Genomic DNA, 19,952 nt, shown 5'->3' with positions numbered 1-19,952 from the left:
TATTTGTTAGGTTTTGTAAATAATATCTATAGCCACCCTAGACTAATTGTTAATTTTCTTAGAATTGGTTATTGGTTAAAAATATGTTTCCTAGGCTGGGTCATGCCTGTAATCCCAACACGTTGGGAGGATTGAGGCAGGTAGATCACTTGAGCCCAGAAGTTTGAGACCAGCCTGGGCAACATAGCAAAACTCCATCTCTACAAAAAAACAGAAAAAATTAGCTGGGCGTGGTGGTGCACATCTGTAGTCCCAGCTACTCTGGAAGTGAGGCAGAAGGATCACCTGAGGCTGGAAGGTCTAGGCTGTGGAGAATCGTGATTGTGCCACTGCACTCCCGCCTGGGCGAGAGTGAGACCTTATCTCAAAAAATATATGTATGTATTTACTAGAAATCCACAAGAACCTACAAATGAATTGATTCAACAGTGAGGTATGAGGAACAAAGTGCATTATTAGAAGACCAAGAAACGTGGCAGGTGTCCTATAAGAGGCAGTGTTATTGGGACCTCCACTGTGCATCATCCCAAAAGACCAGTGAAACTCTCTAACAAATAACAAAAATAATACTACGTCGTTTAAAAGCTATGGAACAACAATGGAATGAAAAGTCATGAACTACATTTGGCTGAGGGTTTTTCTTATTATTTCACCCTTTCCTTCTTCCTTTGCTTCTTCCCTCCCACCTTCTCTTCATTTTCTAAAAAAATTCTTATATGAGTTTTCCTTAGGAGGACGTAGAAGGAACACTCAATAAAGACATTGTACCTGGGTTCTGTTATTTAAGATTAGGTCTTAGTACTTCTGTGAAAAAAACTGAACTATATTTCTAAAATCTATTTTAATGTAACATTCTAAAATAATATTTAATATGACATTTGTATTTATCTTCTTATTTTGACTTCTTGCCTTTCAGGATATTGTTGATGTTGTTAATAATATTGTTACAGTTGGGGTCAGCACCAGCCAGCTCCAAGACAGAACAAGGCCGTGGACACTGAGATATGTCTGATGAGATGATGGGGAATGTGTTATGATTTATAAAGACAGATGAATTATCACTGCCCTTTCCTTGTAAATGATATTCAATATCTGCCACAAGAGGAGTTTTGTTTTGTTTTGTTTTGTTTTTAAATGAATGATCATTCAAAGTAGAGAGCTAGCATAGAGAATAGTCTCGTTAGTATGGGAAGTTCTGTGCTGGGGCTATTACCATTTGGATTTTCCTTGGAAGTTTCGAGGTGAATATTGATTAGGACATATAACTTCATCAAAGGTTACGTGATTGGATTGCATATAAAGCTGCTCTAAGTATTAAAATAGAGACATTTTGACTTGGATTACCAGTTAAACCATTTTGGGCATAGCCTTAACTGCAGGTGGTGTGATTGAGATGTCAGTGGGTTGCCACATAACTCCACAGTTTGCTTTTATATGTGTGATTGGGAGTGGGAAGGGTGGAGTACTGGCACTTGGCATGAACAGATCATGCTTCGTGACATCTCTTTCCACAAGCATTCTTTTCCAGGTGACAGAGACTAGAACAGATTTCGGGAGACACTTTAAGAGTGAAAGGTGAGAGGAGGAATGGATAGTGGAGAGGTGTGTGCTGCACATGACTAAATATTTCCTTCCCGTTTGACATTACTCTCCCGGGAGTCCTTAAAAAAAATTAGTAGAATCTTTATTTTAAAGTTTATTTATGTGGGTCTTATGGAAGCCCTAAAGGCTCCTTTTTTTTTTTTTTTTTTTTTTTACTTCAAGTGGAAATTATTTCACATCTATGTTTGATGTGGTGGTGGGGAAAGTACCCTGGACTTAGAGCCAAGAGAAACAGATTCTTGTCTGAGCTCTGCTGCTGAAGAGCTGTATAGGCTGTCTGCCTTACTGGCCAGCAGAGTCTTCATCACGAAGTCTTAGAGATTGGCAAAGTTTTCCTGTAATGGGCCAGATAGCAAATTAATTTAGGTTTCCCAGGTTACATACAATCTCTGTTGAGTATTTTACTTTGGTTTTGTTTATTTGTTATAATCCTTTAAAAATGTAAAAACCGTTCTTAGCTCCTGGGCAGGTCATGGGCTGCATCTGCCCTCTTGCCTTTATTGGCTGAGCCCTGATCTGTGTGAAAGAAAAGGAGGGGAAGAAATGTGAAAAGAAGGAGCTTGAACTAACAGTTTTTAGATGTAGGACTCAGATATGTTCTGAGGAGCACCAGGCTAAAGAGTAGATTCTGGAAGCAAGAGTTATTTATTTATCTTTTTCCCTTAGATTTTTAATATTATGTATTTATTCATGGTATAGTTTCTCTTTTCTAATTTCCTCAGTTTAAATTAGATTTCACTCCTATTTCCTATTCTTCAGTTCTCCCTGCATATTACTGTTTACCATTTGCACACTCCCCAGATTTCTTATTGCATACACATTCCTAGGGAAGCAAACAGATGAGAGGAATGGCTTTCTTTGCAGATAGAGACGTGGCCTTTCACTTAGGGAAAGGGAAGCAGCCATTTGATTGCCCCTGGAGACCTAAGCAGGGTTGTGAGTGCTAAGCAGGCAGAGCCCAGCAACTCTGAATCCTGGGAGGGAGCCAGGAATGGCAGCCAGGAATGGGTCAGGGAGTGCATGCTGATAAAGACCTGTGTCTTTCCTTTCTGATAGTGTTTGTTTGTTTGTTTGTTGAGACAGGGTCTCACTGTGTCACCCAGGCTGAGTTGTAGTGTTGCAATCACAGCTCATTGCAGCCTTGACCTCCTGGCCTCAAGCGATCCTCCTACCTCAGGCTCCTTAAAGTGTTGGGATTACAGGTGGTGAGCCACTGAGCCCAGCCCTTGCTGATAGTGTTGAATCCTATTACTCACACTGAACCAACAGTCTGAAGTTCTATCTGAAGTGTCCCCTTAGCTCATGTTGGAATGTGCTGACATTTTTGTTTCCTGGAGGACCCCGGACACCTCCTTCACTTTCCCTTCACCTCTTCCCCCATCTAATCCATGCAAATCCAGTGCCCCATTCTGTTTGGATCCTCTTCCCTACCCCTCCTATCTGATTTCCGTGGCAGTCAGGAAGTGTCCAGCTGCATCACTTTCCCGGCACTGCCCAGTGAGTTTCCTCTCACCGTTTCTCTCCTGAGGCTGTTGGCTGGTGCAGTTGGTGAGTCAGCCTGGCCCCCATCAATGCCATGTGGTCTTATGGCTGACTTTGGGGCTTTGATCCTAGAACCACTTTGAACATGTTTCCTCTATTCTCAGGCAGGCACTTATGAGAAAGAAAGTATCACCGCTCCCCTCTTTCACCTTTCATTCACTTCTCTACCACAGTTACTGGGTACCAGCCCTGCCACGCCACACAAATGCTGTCTCTCCCTCTTCTTCCTTTTTGAAGGAGTACTAGTGATTTTGTCTTTTTTTTTTGGAAACGGAGTCTCCCTCTGTCACCCAGGCCGGAGTGTGGTGGCGCGATCTCAGCTCACTGCAACCTCTGCCTCCCGGGTTCAAGCAACTCTCCCTACCTCAGCCTCCGAAGTAGCTGGGATTACAGGCACCCATCACTATGTCCGGCTAATTTTTGTATTTTTAGTAGAGATGGGGTTTTGCCATGTTGGCCAGGCTGATCTTGGACTCCTGACCTCAGGTGATCCGGCCACCTGGGCTTCTCAAAGCGCTGGGATTATAGGTGTGAGCCACTGCACCCAGCCTGAAAGGTGTACTAATGATTTTGGCACTGAGAAATGGGATGGATGCATTTTCAGTCCTTTCCTAACTGAATGACTTTGTTGCAGAGACACTGCTGGCCATTGACATGTGGAAATATTTCATCCCCAGATTTCTTGGATCTTCCTCTTGCTTCTCTTTGCTCCTTCTTGCGGAGTCTCCTCCCTGGGCTGGTTCACCCCTTTAATGCTACAGTTTACCTGATTGTTTCTGAAACCTTCTTCTTCCATATGCCTTCTTTAGCTGGTTTCATTCATTCCTGTGGCTCTGTCATCTCTATGCTTATTGTTGCCAAATGTGCATCACCATCCCATCCGAATATTTTCTCCTACACGTCACACTCTTTTATCCAGATGCCTGCTGGACATAACTGGTTCAATGCCCACAGAAATCACAAAATTCAGTGTCTACAAAACTGACCTCAGTCCCTTCTCCCTAAATCCTGAAGCACCTCTTTTGTTCCTTACTTATTTCAGTTACCCAAGTCACTGAAGCCATCAACATGAACATCTTCCTAAGGAGTGTGTCATCACTCTTTCTTCTCCTGTATCCCTCCTTCGCCTGCCTGCCACCATGTCACTAATTCAGGCCCTCATTACCCCTCTCCACTATCTCTTTCTCTTTTGTTTCCCCTTAAACCCGTCTCTCCTCTGTCGCCATGTCTAAAATTTAAACCCATTATCATTTTACACTCTTGAAAATTCTTTCAAGAATTTTCTAACACAGAATAAAGCCCCAAATCTCCAGTGTGACTAATGACTCTATGATCAGGCTCCTCTACCTCTCTAGATTTTTTGTTGTTGTTGTTCTTTTCAGCTTTTATTTTAGGTTCAAGGGGTACATGTACAGGTTTGTTACATGGGTAAATTACATGTCATGGGGTTTGGTGTACAGGTAATTTTGTCACCCTTGTAAATAGCATAATACCCGATAGGTAGTTTTTCAGTCCTCACTGGGGCCACTCTCAAGTAGGCCCTGGTGTCTGTTGTTCCCAGCTTATTTATTTATTTTTGAGACAGAGTCTTGCTCTGTCACCCAGGCTGGAGTACAGTGACGTGATCTCGGCTCCTGCAACCTCTGCCTCCTGGGTTCAAGCAATTCTCCTGCCTCAGCCTCCCAAGTAGCTGGGACTGCAGGTGTGCACCATGATGCCTGGCATTATAAATTTAAGAAATACTTTTACCAAAATTATCTGGTTTCTGAAGCAGTAGGAAGAATAATGGATTTAGTATTAACGACCTCAGTTGAAGTATTTTTTTAGCCATTTCTAGCTAAACTGATTTGTGCCAAGTTACTTACTGCCTCTGAGGCTCTCATCTTTAAAATGGGCACATTACTACTAACAATTGAATAATTGAACAAATTATATACTGTACTTTTTTTTTCCTTTTTTTTGATGGAATCTTGCTCTGTTGCACAGGCTGGAGTGCAGGAATGCAGTGGTGTGAGCTCGGCTCACTGCATCCTCTGCCTCCCAGGTTCAAGCAACTCGCCTGCCTCAGCCTCCTGAGTACCTGGGATTACAGGTGGCCGCCACCATGCCCGGGTGATTTTTGTATTTTTGATAGAGACAGGTTTCGCCATGTTGGCCAGGCTGGTCTCGAACTCCTGACCTTAGGTGATCCACGTGCCTTGGCCTCCCAAAGTGCTGGGATTATAGGTGTGAGCCACCATGCCCAGCCTAGTTTTTCTATAGTATTGTACTTCAACTTTTTCACTAACAAATTAGAGATATTTTACTTTGGGTTTGAGTACATGAATTAGTATTTAATATCACCAGTAAAGTGCAACATTTAGAATGTCCCCATAAAGTCTAGGACCGCAAATTTACATGTCCTGTAGAGATCCTACCTTAACCGGAATTTGAATTTCCTGTGCCAGCTAAATTGGGTCACTTTGTTAGTGAAAGCTTGTGTTGCTGCAGTCCCAGGGCGTCTTGCTCTTTGTTAGGCTGTAAACATGATGCTGTCCTCTTCCCTCCTACTCCTTTGCTGCTTTTGTTACTTGAGGGTTCACTTTGCAGATTTGTTTTTCTGAGCCCTATCACTTTTCTTGCTAGAGTGTCTACTGCTAAGTTGCCGCCTATGGCATTGCTTCCTGTGGGGAACCTAGCTAGTGTGTGTGCAGGAACTATTTAGACAAAGTAGTTTTGGTCAAGGTATTATCGGAATTTTTGTTTTTCTTTTTTTTGAGACAGAGTTTCGGTCTTGTTGCCCAGATTGGAGTGCAATGGCATGACCCCAGCTCACCGCAACCTCCGTCTCCCAGGTTCAAGCAATTCTCCTGCCTCAGCCTCCTGAGCAGCTGGGATTACAGGCCTGCACCATCACGCCTAGCTAATTTTGTATTTTTTAGTAGAGATGGGGTTTCTTCATGTTGGTCAGGCTGGTCTCAAACTCCTGACCCCAGGGGATCCACCCACTTTGGCCTCCCAAAGTCCTGGGATTACAGGTGTGGGCCACCGCGCCCGGCTATAGGATCTTATGGTCTGTGACACTAGGTTCCCGACTGAATTGTTCTGGGTGCTTACCTGTGAGTGGGAGGAGGTTTTTTCTACCATTAAGAGTTCTAATCCATCATTAGTCTGTATAAAAAGTTCTTAATGAGGAGTATTACATTGACTGTATAGCTTCACCTTAAAATTTCATTTTAAAATAGTTGCATTTGCTTAACCAAAATATTCTGAGGGGCATCTAGGGGCCAGAAATTGCTCCTCATGAGGGGATAAGAGTGGAGACCAAGAGAAATACATATTCTGCCTTCTTTAATCATATGCCTTAATATAAAAGGTAAACTTTATTTTCCTTTTTTTTTTTTTGAGATGGAGTCTCGCTCTGTTGCCCAGGCTGGAGTGCAGTGGTGCAATCTCGGCTCACTGCAAGCTCTGCCTCCCGGGTTCACGCCATTCTCCTGCCTCAGCCTCCCGTGTAGCTGGGACTACAGGCACTCGCCACCTCGCCTGGCTAATTTTTTGTATTTTTAGTAGACATGGGTTTCACCGTGTTGGCCAGGATGGTCTCGATCTCCTGACCTCGTGATCTGCCCATCTCGGCCTCCCAAAGTGCTGGGATTACAGACGTGAGCCACTGCGCCCGGCCCTATTTTCCTTTTTTTTTTTTAAACTGGCAGGATCAGCTAGTTAAGAAAGGTAAACTTTACACAGATAGTTAGTTTTACGTGTGATGAGCTAATGAACGTGAAGTGCAGTGTTTAAGGGGAGCTGTGAAGGACTGCATTGGGGTCATCTGCCTGGCACTCCTTTTCTAGGAATCACTTCTTATACCCGGGTGCTCCTGTCGTTATTGTTAGTGCAGCCTGAGCCGATGCTGGGTCCAAGGATGAGCACCTGCCAAACTGGGCCAGGGAGTTTTTTGAGCTAGGATCTCGTTCTGTCACCCAGGCTAGAGTGCAGTGGCACTGTCTTGGTTCACTGCAGCCTTGACCTCCCAGGTTCAAGAAATTCTGCCTCAGCCTCCTGAGTAGCTGGAACTACAGGCGCATACCACCATGCCCAGGTAATTTTTGTTATTTTTTATAGAGATGAGGTTTTGCCATGTTGCCCAAGCTGGTCTTAAACTCTGGGGCTCAAGTGATCTGCCCGCGTTGGTCTCCCGAAGTGCTGGGATTATATGTGTGAGCGCTGTGCCCAGCCAGGGCCAGGCATCTTTGAAATGGGTCAGAGGCTAGAAGACCAAGGAATTCCTGGGTGTCTAAATAGCAGTGTGAAAGTGTTGGTCCTGTTAGGGGCCATAGTTCTAATCACAAGTCCTGATGGAATGGAGGAAGCCTCCATTAGGGGATGGGAGGATGTGACTGTGTTACCCAGAGGATTGGATCCTGGAGATGGAGTGAAAGTTCTGGCGGCGTTTGGGTTTCTGGTTAGAGTTCTGAGATCCAACTGGGGTCCTCAGAATCTTTATGATAAATTTCCCTTATTTATTTAAGCTAGTTTGGGTTGAATTTCTATTGCTTCACACAATAGTAGTTTTTTCTTTTCTTTTCTTTTTTTTTTTTTGAGATGGGGTCTATCTCTGTTGCCCAGGGTGGGGTACATTAGTACAATCCGGGCTCACTGCACCCTTGAACTCCTGGCTCAAGCAATCTTTTTGCTTCAGCCTCCTCAGGACTATAGGCATGCATCACCATGCCAAGCTAATTTTTTATTTTTTGTAGGGACGAGTTCTCACTATCTTTTCCATGCTGGTCTCAATGCCCTGAGCTTAAGTGATCCTCCTATTTCCGACACCCAGAGTGCTGGGTCCTGGGATTTCAGACCTAAGCCACTGTGACTGGCCAGAGTAGTTCTTTTTTTTTAAAAAAAAACATAGACATATGTAACAGGAGGACTTCACCTAAATTAAGGAATTAGGGACCACCACTTGCAACATATTTTACAGCAGTGCTGTAATTGTTGGTTGGATTCCCAGGATAGCCCATAAATAATCATTTAACCCATCGTGTAGCTGGAATTTCTCTTTAGAAGCAACTGATTTGTTCATATTGAAAGCCTGCTATGTTTCAGGGGCCATGGGAAGGTGAAAGTGATGACCATGCCCTGGGCATTTGAGGAGGTTTTGCTTTACTAAATCTCTTGCTGCCATTATCATGTGCTCTGTTGTTTCCTTCTAGGTTTTGTTACATTATGGGTTAAGTAGACTTTGGTGGGCGAGTCTGGGAAACGAATTTCCATATGACATTGTTCTATGGGAAATGCATTTCCTAGTTTGTGGGGGAGGAAATTTATACCCTTTTTGCTATAGCAATTCATTAATGCAACCAATGTTTATTGAATACCTTCTGTGTGTCAAACACTGTTCCAGGTGTTGGAAAGAGAGTAATGAAAGATACAGAAAAGGATCTGCTGTCATGGCGCTTAAATTTTAAACTCTTGAGAGGCTGACACGGGAGAATAGCTTGAGGCCAGGCGTTTGAGACCAGCCAAGGCAACATAGTAAGACCTTGTCTCTATAAAAAGAAAGAAAAAAAGTTTAGTGGGCCACAGCATTGGTGAAGACGGTCAATGAACAGTGAACAAATAAACGAACCAAATAGTTTACTGATAAATGTCAAGAAGAAAATAGAAGAGGACCCGTGGAGGAGGGTGACAGGTGGAGGTGATGAGTGACTTTGTGCTGGGGAAGGCATCACCAAGGAGGAAACTTTTCAGCTGACATGCGCTTGACTCAAGGAAAGAAGGTGCATGGTGCTTCCAGGAATGTGCTTCTCTTTTTCTGCCAGCTCTGAGGCAGAGACTATCTATCCATCTTGGGCCCCGAGGGATAGTCCTTTTGCTTATGGGAGTCAGTGTGATAGAGACCTGTGCTGTCCCAGTACCAGTGGCTGTTAGCCACAAGTGCCTATTGAGCACTAAATGTGGCTAGTCCAAATTGAAGGATTCTGTAAGTGTAAATTTCAAAGATTTAGTATGAGAAAAAGAATGGAAAACTTTTTAGTAGTTTTATATTGATGGCACAATGAATTGATAGTATTTTGGGTACATTGGTTATGTAAAATATATTATCAAAATACGTTTCACTGGCTTATTTTTATTTAATTTTTTACTTTTTAAATTTTTTTTTGAGACAAGGTCTCACTCTGTCGCCCAGGCTGGAGTGCAGTGTGTGATCATACGTCAATGTAGCCTTAAACTCTTGCGCTCAGGTGATCCTCCCACTTTAGTCTTCCCAGTAGCTGAGACTACAGGATGGCACCTCCACACCCGGCTAATTTTTAAAATTTTATTTTATGTAGAGTCAGGGTCTTGTTATGTTTCCTAGGCTCGTCTCGAACTCCTGCCTCAAGCAATCCTCCTGCCTTAGCCTCTCAAAGTGCTGGGATTATAGGCATGAGCCACCATGCTCAGCCTCTTTTTTACTTCTTTAATATGACTCCTAGAAAATTTAAAATGACATATGTTGCTCATACTGTGTTTCTGTTGGACATCACTAAACATATGGGTGAATTAGTGCGGGTGCTTTGGAATCAGACTGAAGTGGGTTTAAGTGCTAGGTCCACTACTTACTGGAGTTTTTCCATACTTCCTGTACTCGTTTGTTTTTCTTTGGCAGTTTATTTGGTTCTCCTTAGTCCTTTCTTATCTATTAAGTGGGACTCATAATGCTGCCTAGTAGGGTTGTTTTGAGGATTAAATCAGATTTAGTTGAGTCCTTTACTGTGTTCTAGGCATTCAGGAGTCATGCTGTCCTGTAATTCACAAATATTAGTTTCCTTTCCCCACTTGCTGATGCGACCTAAGTCGTTGCTCTTGTGGGTACTTGGGGATATGTCTGGAACTCAGAGAGCCAGGTTGAGAAAGTGTTGTGCAGGTTCATGATGCTGTATTCATTTGCATTTTTGCTTCTTTTCTCTTAAGGTTTTGGGGGTCTTTATTAGATGATGAATATAATTATTTCTGTTTTATAAATAAAGAGATGTCATTATAGCCAAAGTGGCACTGTAGAGAGTTCCCTGGGCACATGGAACCTGGCCTTTTGTTTCCTGCACCCAGCTATCTTCCCTTCTTTTAAAGGCTGTCATCTTTCTCCACGAGGGAGGCGAGTCCTGCCACTGGAAGTCCTGAATAGGAATTCTGATGCCAGGTTCCATTTGAGATCTTCAGGGCCAATGTGATGCCTTATCTTCTGAATGTTTTCAATGCGCTTGTTCTACAAAAGTGACAGTATCAGAATCCTGAAGACCTTGCTTATGCTTCAAGAGATTAGGTAACCAGAGGCCCTCCTGGCCTAGGGCAATTTTAGATAGTGATTCATTGGAAGAAAACTCTGATGCCTTTTATTTTGGCAGAAACACAAAGGCCTTTCCTTCTCAGGTGGTCTCTGTTTCCCTGTCAGTAATGTATACACCTGGGCTGGCAGTTTCTGGGCCTGAAATTGGGACACAGTTTTGGTAATTGGCTTGAATAAGGAAAGTTTAAATTGGTATCACTTGGATGACTGTATTTGGCTCCTTGTTAAATAGTCACTAGAAGTCAGATGCATTGGAAGGAAAGGTTCGCTTAAATTTTAATTTGTCATATTGATTGAGTCCAATGTTAGAAAGAATGTTTTACTGTTTTATTAAATATCTGAGGGATTTAAAAATTGTATTTGAAAGAAGACTATTCAAGATGCAGTGAAAACTACATTGGTTGGTATGTATATTTTCTTGCAATAATTACTTGTTTCTTTTGAATCCTTGCTGTCTCAAGGAGCTTATGTGCTTTAAGCAGTCATTGTTTTAATGTTTATGATGTCTGCTCCATTGGCTACTGCAGTCTTTTAGTTGGAATTGTAGACATAGGAAAAACTAGAAATAATTTATAAAATGATTTTTATATATTTACTTACCTATTCCATAGTTTCTTGTAGATTCTTTTTTTTTTGAAATAGAGTCTCACTCACTTTGTCACCCAGGCTGGAGTGTGCAGTGGCGGGATCTCAGCTCACTGAAACCTCCATCTCTTGGGTTCACTGAAACCTCCATCTCCCGGGTTCAGGCAATTCTCTCACTTTAGCCTCCCGAGTAGCTGGGACCACAGGTATGCACCACCACGCTCAGCTAATTTTTGTATTTTTAGTAGAAACCGGGTTTCGCCATGTTGGCTAGGCTGGTCTTGAACTCCTGGCCTCAAGTGATCTGCCTGCCTCGGCCTCCCAAAGTGCTGGGATTTCATGTACATTCATTTTTATATGTTTAACAGAATTATCTGACAAATCTTACAAACTACATTTCTGGTAATAAAAGCAAAGAAATGTTGATTTTCTCAATTCTAGTTTTTAAAAAACTGTAAAATATTTTCAGATTTATTGATACATTGTCATCCATGCACTTACCACCTAGATTTAACAATTATTAATTTTTGCAATATTCAGCTCTTTCATTTTAAGATATAGATTATTTGAAATGTATTTAAAATTCCTTTTGTATTCCTCAGCAATACATTTACATCCCTTCCTCCCTACTGGTAAACACTATTTTAAGGCTATATCCTTTTCATTCATTTAAAAAATGCTTTAAGCTGGGTGCAGTGGCTCACACCTGTAATCCTAGCACTTTGGGAGGCTGAGGTAAGAGGATCACCTGAGCCCAGAAGTTTGAGACCAGCTGGAGCAACATAGTGAGACCTTGTTTCTACTAAAAATAAAAAAATTAGCCAGGCATGGTGGCACCTGCCAGTAGTCCCAGCTACTTGGGAGGCTGAGGTGGAAGACTTGCTTGAGCCTGGGTGGTTGGGGCTCTCCTGAACTTACATTTTAGTTGGGGAAGACAGATAATAAACTAGAAATCAAGAGCATACAGTTTATCATACTATTGTTATCGCAGTGGAGAAATATCAGTGATGGCAGTAGAGACAAAGTGGGGGAAAGGGAGTAGGGAATACGGCAATTACAAACAGAGTCACTAGGGAGGCCTCATTCAGAAGGTAACATCTGAGCAAAGGCTTGAAGAAATCGAGGTGGTAGCACGCGGCTATCAGCAGGAAGAGTAAACCAAGCTGAGGACACTGGAAAGGCTCCGAGGTGGGCTGCGTCCACCTTTTCAAGAAGCAGCAAGACCAGTGTGGCCAGGGTGGAGTAAGCTGGGGGAGGAGTGATAGAAGATGAGGTAACCTGGTCCCTCATGCAAGGCTTTATGCAAAGACTGGCTTTTGCCTCAGAGAGATGGAAAGTCGCTGGAGGATTCTGAGGAGTGATATAATCCAACTTATTGAGGTCACTCTGATGTCTGTTGAGAGTGACAATGCGGGGTGGAGAGACGAGATAGGAAGCTCTTGCTCATCCAGCTGAGATAGGATAGTGTTAGTTGTGGAGTAGTGAGATGTGGTTTTATATATTTCATATTTTCAAAGATAGGACCAACAGGATTTGATGATAGATTGGATGTGGGAGATGAGAGAAAAGAGGAGAGTCAAAGATGATGCCAGAGTTTTCTGTCTGAGCTGTTAGAAGGGTTCAGTTGGTTTGGTGTACACTGAAATGAGGAGGATTGTAGAAGGAGCAAGTTTGCAGGGGAGGATCAGAGGTTCAGTTTTGGACGTAGTAGGTATTTAAGTAGAGATGTAGAAAAGGCAAAGGAATATATAAAGCTGGACTTTTAGGGAGAGATCTGGGCTGGAAACATACATTGGAGAAGCATCAGTATATAGTTGATATCTAAAGCCATGACACTGGATGAAGTTACCCAGAGAGCAAGAATCAATTGCAAAGAGGTTCAAGGACCAAGCTCTGGAGCACTTCAGTGTTTACAGGCTTGGGATATGAAGAGGACTCAGCCCAGACTGAGCAAAAGGCTGTGATGTAGTGATGAAGTTCTGGAGCCTAAAGATGAAAGTGTTTCAAGAGTAGAGGATATGGGTTGGACGTGGTGGCTCACACCTGTATTCACAGCATTTGGGGAGGCCAAGGCAGGTGGATTGCTTGAGCCCAGGAGTTTGAGGCCAGTCTGGATAACATGGTGAAATCCCATCTCTACCAAAAAAATGCAAAAATTAGCTGCATGTGGTGGAGTGCACCTGTAGTAGATCCAGCCTGGTCAACAGAGTGAGACCCTGTCTAAAAAAAAAAAAAAGAATAGAGGAAATGAACCTCTGTCTCAGATGCTGTTGAGAGGTCGAGGGTGGTGAGGACTGAGAACTGACCATTGGATTTAGTGGTATGAAGGTCACTGGTGACAGTGACAAGAGCAGTTCGATGGAACAGTGGTGGTGACAGATGGACTGGAATTAGCTTAGGGGATAATAAAAGAAGTTAAATTGGAGATAAGTAGAGACAACTTTTTTGAGTTTTACTGTAATGTGGAACAGAGAAGTGGAATAAAAGCCATAGAAGGGAAATAAGGGTCAAAGTTTATTTTTTTAAAGATGGAAAACAACATATTTATTTGTTCCCATTTGCTAGTGGGTGCTTAAGTGGAGAAAGGAAATGAATGATATAGAAGAATTGGGTAGAATTTCTGGAGCCGTGCCCTTGAATGGTTAATAATGGGTGAGGCCTAGTGCACAAAGTTGGGAGGTTGGCCTTAGACAAGGAAACAGACATACCATCCATAGTAATAGGAGGGAAGGCAGAATACTGTCCATGGGCCCAGCTACAGACAGGTTAGTATATGCAGTGGTGAGAGCTTTTGGCTCTGTCATCAGCTGAGAGTGAGGACGAAAGAGGCCCTGCTGGAGGTTTGAAACAAGAGGGTGAGGTACGAAATAGTTTTCTGGGAGAGTGGAAGATGGATGGTGTGGAGTGTGTTAGGATTGCCTGACTGCAGTAAGGGCTCTGCTGTTTGAAGTTAGTGACCGTGACTTGAAAATGTGACCTGTCAGTCTAGTTGAGTTTGTTTTTCTAGCCATGTTCAAAAGCACTTGTATAGTTGTGGAGGAGGTAAGTTTTGGGTTTGGCTAGGTTTAGTGTTTAGACAGGTGAGCCAAATGGAATGAAAAGAGAGGTTAGGGAGGTGAAGGTGTGTGCGGGGACATGATTATGATGATAGACTACGGATCTAAGCTGGCTAAGAAATTTGAGGGCAAGAAAATAGTAAACAATGGTGAAAGGGTCAATGGCGTGTGGGTCCAATGAGATGGAGGAATTGTTACATGGAGAGGGTGGGAGGGAAAAAGGAAGGGATAGTCAGAGAACACGATGGAATGATTGCTGTTGTTAATACTTTCAGAGAGGTAGCATTTTCATTTTTGATCTGGTTTTTAGTTGGCAACTGTTTTAAAGAATTATCTCCTTGGTGTATCCCTCTCCTGCAATTGTTAATATTCTGCAAATCAACACTTAAGTTTATCTAAAGGAACCCCAGAATGAAAAAAAAAATTGGTATGTATTTTTAGTTTTCCAAAAAGTTTTTTAAAACTATAAATACTTTGCTTATAGGTTTGATTTTTGCTGTTTCTGTAAAATATTTTTCTGAATGCTCTTTGGGAAATCCAGTGAACTTAGATGTTCCAATTTGAAATTCTGATGCTTTAAGCACATTGACTTGACAAATGTGTTACTGTAGACAATTGAGGGAACTCAGTAAATTTACTTTGAAATTGAAGTCAAATTAGCTGGTACCTAAAGCATAATGGGAAAAACAGGAAGGACTTAAGATTTTCTGGTACAGTAGAGTGATAGATTCTGATATGGACAGGTTGAAAATTCTGCCTTGATTTTTTGTGTTTTCATATATGAAATTTTGAAATTTTTTGAAGGTTTTATTTTCATATATGATAGATAAGTCTAATGTTAACTATATATACATTTATACTACTTGAGAAAAATGTAAATAAATATTATGGTCTTGGGTGATTCTACAAAGTGTGATAACTTTAGAAAAGCAAATTAATTACTGAAGGTTTTTCTGACGTACTCTATAAGAGTAATTTTAGTTGTCACAGATTTGAAGCATTATTCCTTTTTAAAAATGGATATAATCACTACTACTTCCACTTACAAATAACAAGAACTTAAAGTGCCAACAGGATAATTCACAGGGGTTAACACCTTGTTTCCCAGGAGACCTCTACATTTAAACTTGGTGCAATCTATTCTTTTTTTTTTGAGACAGAGTCTCGCTCTGTCACCCAGGCTGGAGTGCACTGGCACGATCTTGGCTCAGTGCAACCTGTGCCTCCCGGGTTCAAGCATTTCTTGTGTCTCAGCCTCCAGGTGTGCACCACCAAGCCCTGCTAAGTTTTGTATTTTTGGTAGAGATGTGGTTTCACCATATTAGCCAGGCTGGTCTTGAACTCCTGACCTCAGGTGATCTTCCCACCTCGGCCTCCTAAAGTTTGGCTTGGGATTACAGGTGTGAGCCACAGTGCCCAGCCCAGGATCTATTCTTTACCATGGTAAACAGCATGAACTCTCTGCTGAATTCCTGTTAATTACATTAGAAACAGCATTTGTGTAGATTCAGTGACCATTCATTGAGGGACAGGTGACAGTTTAGATTTCACCTGAAGAGTGGGTGTTTGTGGACCTCTGAATAATCAAAGTCTATTTTGAAAAGTTTGTCTTTCAAGAATGTTGTAACTACCTTTAGAGTCACATGGAAGATGTTGGTAGGCTGGACTTGTATTTGTCTACTAGTGACTACCTTATTCAAGTACAATTTTGGGGGGTCAGGATCTGACATGAGTATTTGATGTTCTCTGTTTCCTCTGACTCCTTTATTTTTGCAAATGAAGTTGGACCTAATAAATACCTGTTCTTTTGGGACATGCTTTGATGATGTGCTCACTTGCCTTTGTTGTAAGGTATGACTTGGCCAAAACCACAATTTCCCCAAGCTAAAAATAGAGATGTCTGTGGCTTGGAGGAACAGTATCCTTCAGCCGCTCACACTGGGGCATTTTAGGCTTTTGGCATATTGACTGTTCTGAAATGGCCGGTTTCCATGATTCCCAGTGTCCTTTGATGGCTTTGCCCTAATGAGACCTGGCTCCCATTCCCATGACTTACAGGCTGAAGAAAGGAGGCTCTGTGTGGGTTAGCAGACATTGCGACTTTCGTGGGCCAAGCCAGCAGAATTCAATTTGTCACTCACTGGGCTAAATTAAGTGAGCACCATGCTGGAAGTGGGACAGGCTGGCCAACTGTGCATCATACAATGCCGCATGTGTTGCTATGGACTAACTCTGAAACTGCGACACCTCTCCATTAGCAGACACTATTGAAAAAATATTGTGGAGAAATCATATGTGTGTCATTTTTGGCACCAGATGTTGGTCCTTGAAACCAGTTGTGTGTTGTTTTTCCAACAGGATTATTTCTAGAAAATGAATGAATTTCTGTTAAAATAAAGACAACTGGCCAGGCACGGTGGCTCACGCCTGTAAGCCCAGCACCTTGGGAGGCTGAGACAGGCGGATCACGAGGTCAGGACTTTGAGACCAGCCTGGCTACCATGGTGAGACCCTGTCTCTACTGACAATACAAAAAAATTAGCCGGGCATGGTGGCAGTCATCTGTAATCCCAGCTACTTGGGAGGCTGAGGCAGGAGAATTGTTTGAACCCGGGAAGCGGAGGTTGCAGTGAGCCGAGAGCACGCCACCGCACTCCAGCCTGGGCGACAGAGCAAGAATCCATCTTGGGGGAGGGGTGGGAAGAAGCGGAAAGACAACTATTTAATTTCAACATCAGAAAGAATTAATCTCACTTGAGTAGCATACCTAGCTAAACTTAATACATTACTTCATTTTTAGCAGCTCTATATACTAATTGTGCCGATGTTAATTACAAAAGAGGTCGACATTTTAGTGACGAGAAGCAAATAGTTACATAATTAGAATAACTTTATTGCCTCTTTTCACAAACCTTCACAAAACTGTCAATAGGAAGATTTTAGGACCACCCTAATATTAGGGGGTGATTCTTGGTCCCTACCAAAATTGGTATGTTGAAGTTTTAACCACCAGTACCTTAAAATGTGGCCATATTTGGAGATAAGGTCTTTACAGAGGTAATGAAGTGAAAGTGGGATTACAAGGATAGGCCCTAATCCAGTATGAGTGGTATCCTCATAAGAAGAGGAAATTTGGATATAGCACACACAGAGAGGAGAAGATGGCCTTCTGTACGCCAAGGAGAGAGGCCTCAGAAGGAGCCAACTCTGCTGGCACCTTGGTCTTGAACTTCTGGCCTCCACAATTCTGAGAGAGTACATTTCTGTTGTTCAAGCCACCCAATCTATGGTAGTTGGTTATGGCAGCCCCAGCAAATGAATATATATATATCAAGTGTGAGCGAGAGAATGAAAACAAGATTTTAGAGGGAAGTAAGTAAATGCAAGTTTTAAAACCTCAACTTGAATTAAATGTGGTGTCTGTGGGGAAAGCCATGTCTTAGCCCCTCTGTTGCCAGTGCCAGACCCCCAGTTGAGGAAGCAGGTAGAATAGGGAAGTGAAATTTTCTATCTGGAAAGGACCTTAGGCATCATCTGTTGCAATCTCCTTATTTATAGAGAAGCCTCTTGCTTTCTAGTTCAAGGTAGGGTCCAACACCTTTTCCTCCCAAGTATATATTTATATATATAATTAGGCTCTGTTGTTTTGGCAAAATTGACTTATGAAAACAACTTGATTTTCTCCCCTTCCTCCTGTCCTTGTTGTTGTTGTTGTTGCTGTTATATTTTCCAGATACAAACAGCCATAAAAAATAACATAATTATCTGTGTATCCCCCACCTACTTTAAGCTATTAAAATATTATAAATTGAGTTAAGCCCTTTCCCTGGTCACATTTACCTCCCTTCCCCTAGAGGTGACTGCTGTGTTGAATTTGGCACTTGCCGTCTGTGCATATCTTTGTACTTTTATTAAAAATGAATGTGTTGGCCAGGTGCAGTGGCTCACGCCTATAATCCCAGCACTTTGGGAGGCTGAAGCAGGTGGATCACCTGAGGTCAGGAGTTCGACACCAGCCTGGCCAACATGGTGAAACCCCATCTCTACTAAAAATACAAAAATTAGCCGGGTATGGTGGTGTGCATCTGTAATCCCAGGCTGAGGCAGGAGAATTACTTGAACCCAGCAGGTAGAGTTTGTAGTGAGCTGAGATTGTGCCACTGCACTTCAGCCTGGGCAACAGAGCGAGACTCTATCTCAAAAAAAAAAAGAATGTGTTATTAAACAATGTATGATATGAATATGCATACATTAATATATTAAACGTTTTATAAAAGTTATGTTACATGTATCCTTCTCAACTTGTTTTTATTCCACTCAGATTTGTTTAGGGATTTGTCCTTGTTGCTAAATATATTGCACCATTTCATTCATTTCAATTGCTATATAGTTTTTCATTTTATGAATATACTACATTTCTTTAATCTCTTGCTGGTATTTAGGCTGTTTCTAGCTTGCTTCTACTAAAAATGATGCTACTGTGAATATTTCTATGTATGTTTCCTTGTGTATATGTGTTATTTAGGGCATGCATTTGTGGGTGGAATTGCTAAGTTGGAGCGTGTACATTTTCAGTCTTTCCAGATACTGCCAAATTGTTCTGCTGCAAAGTGATTGTACTCATTTACACTCCCACTTAATAGTATGAGTTCCTGGTGTTCTGTATCCTTGCCAGCAATGATTTTTTGCCTATCTTAATGCATTTACATTTTTCTGATTATGAAATTTCTTTTCATGTTTATTAGCCACGTGCGTTTTTAAAAGTGTACGTTTTTTCCCTTCTAATCAGAGCCACCATGGACGAGTGGTCCTAGCATTCATTTTACAAATGAGGAAATGGGGGTAGAGAAGTGTATGACTAGATCAGTGTTCCCAAGCAGATAAAAACCCAGGAGCCTTGACTCCCAATCCTCTAGTCTTCCTGTTATACCAAACAGTCAAATCATCCATTTGAATCAATTACCTTTCTGGTGCTGTTAAGAATAGGGTCCAGGCCTAGACTGACAGACCAGAAGAGTTTAACTAGAGAGTGTGTGCCATTTACATATGTGATCTTGTATCTGAACTTTCTGAAAACCCAAATCATCACCTTCTTGTTTAAAACCCTTCTGGGTTTCCCGTCGCCTGTAAGTGAAAGCTGCTTAACATGGTCTGCTGGATTCGACCCCTCTGCTCTTCAGACTCTGCTGATCCCTGTCTGCCAGCCACACTGGCTTTTGGGGCTTCATAATTGCAGAGCTCCTTTCTCAACAGACACTGACGTTCTCTCTGCCTGAGCTCTCCCTCTTTGTCTCATTCTTGAGTGCTCAGCTCCAGCTGTCACTTTCTCAGTGAAGACTTTTTGGACTCCCCTACTTTGTGCTCATAAAGCCTTAGCACTCATCACAGTTGCAAGTTTACATTGTGTACCATTATTTATTAGGGTTTCTCTTCTGTACTAGCCCTTGAGTCTGAGAAAGTCGGAAACTGAGTCTGTTTCTGCTTTACCATCCTATCCTTCACTTTTTGTAGTGTGCCTGACCTCAGTAAGTATTTGTGGAATGAGTGAATGAATAAATGGTCAGAGTTTTTTTTTTTTTTTTTTGAGACGGAGTCTTGCTCTGTGGCCCAGGCTGGAGTGCAGTGGCCGGATCTCAGCTCACTGCAAGCTCCGCCTCCCGGGTTCACGCCATTCTCCTGCCTCAGCCTCCCAAGTAGCTGGGACTACAGGCGCCCGCCAACACGCCCAGCTAATTTTTTGTATTTTAGTAGAGACGGGGTTTCACCGTGTTAGCCAGGATGGTCTCGATCTCCTGACCTTGTGATCCACCCGTCTCGGCCTCCCAAAGTGCTGGGATTACAGGCTTGAGCCACCG

General features: G+C 42.4%; 1 long non-coding RNA gene across 2 annotated transcripts in view; it reads left to right on the top strand.

The window, feature by feature from the left end:
• The window catches only part of LOC111526499, a 149,885-nt gene that overhangs the window by 33,522 nt on the left and 96,411 nt on the right, over window positions 1-19,952 (top strand). The window lies entirely within an intron of this gene.

This window comes from Piliocolobus tephrosceles, chromosome 3 (assembly GCF_002776525.5).
Source record: "Piliocolobus tephrosceles isolate RC106 chromosome 3, ASM277652v3, whole genome shotgun sequence".
In the NCBI taxonomy this organism is placed as follows: Eukaryota; Metazoa; Chordata; class Mammalia; order Primates; family Cercopithecidae; genus Piliocolobus; species Piliocolobus tephrosceles.
This window is presented reverse-complemented; position numbering and strand designations above follow the sequence as displayed.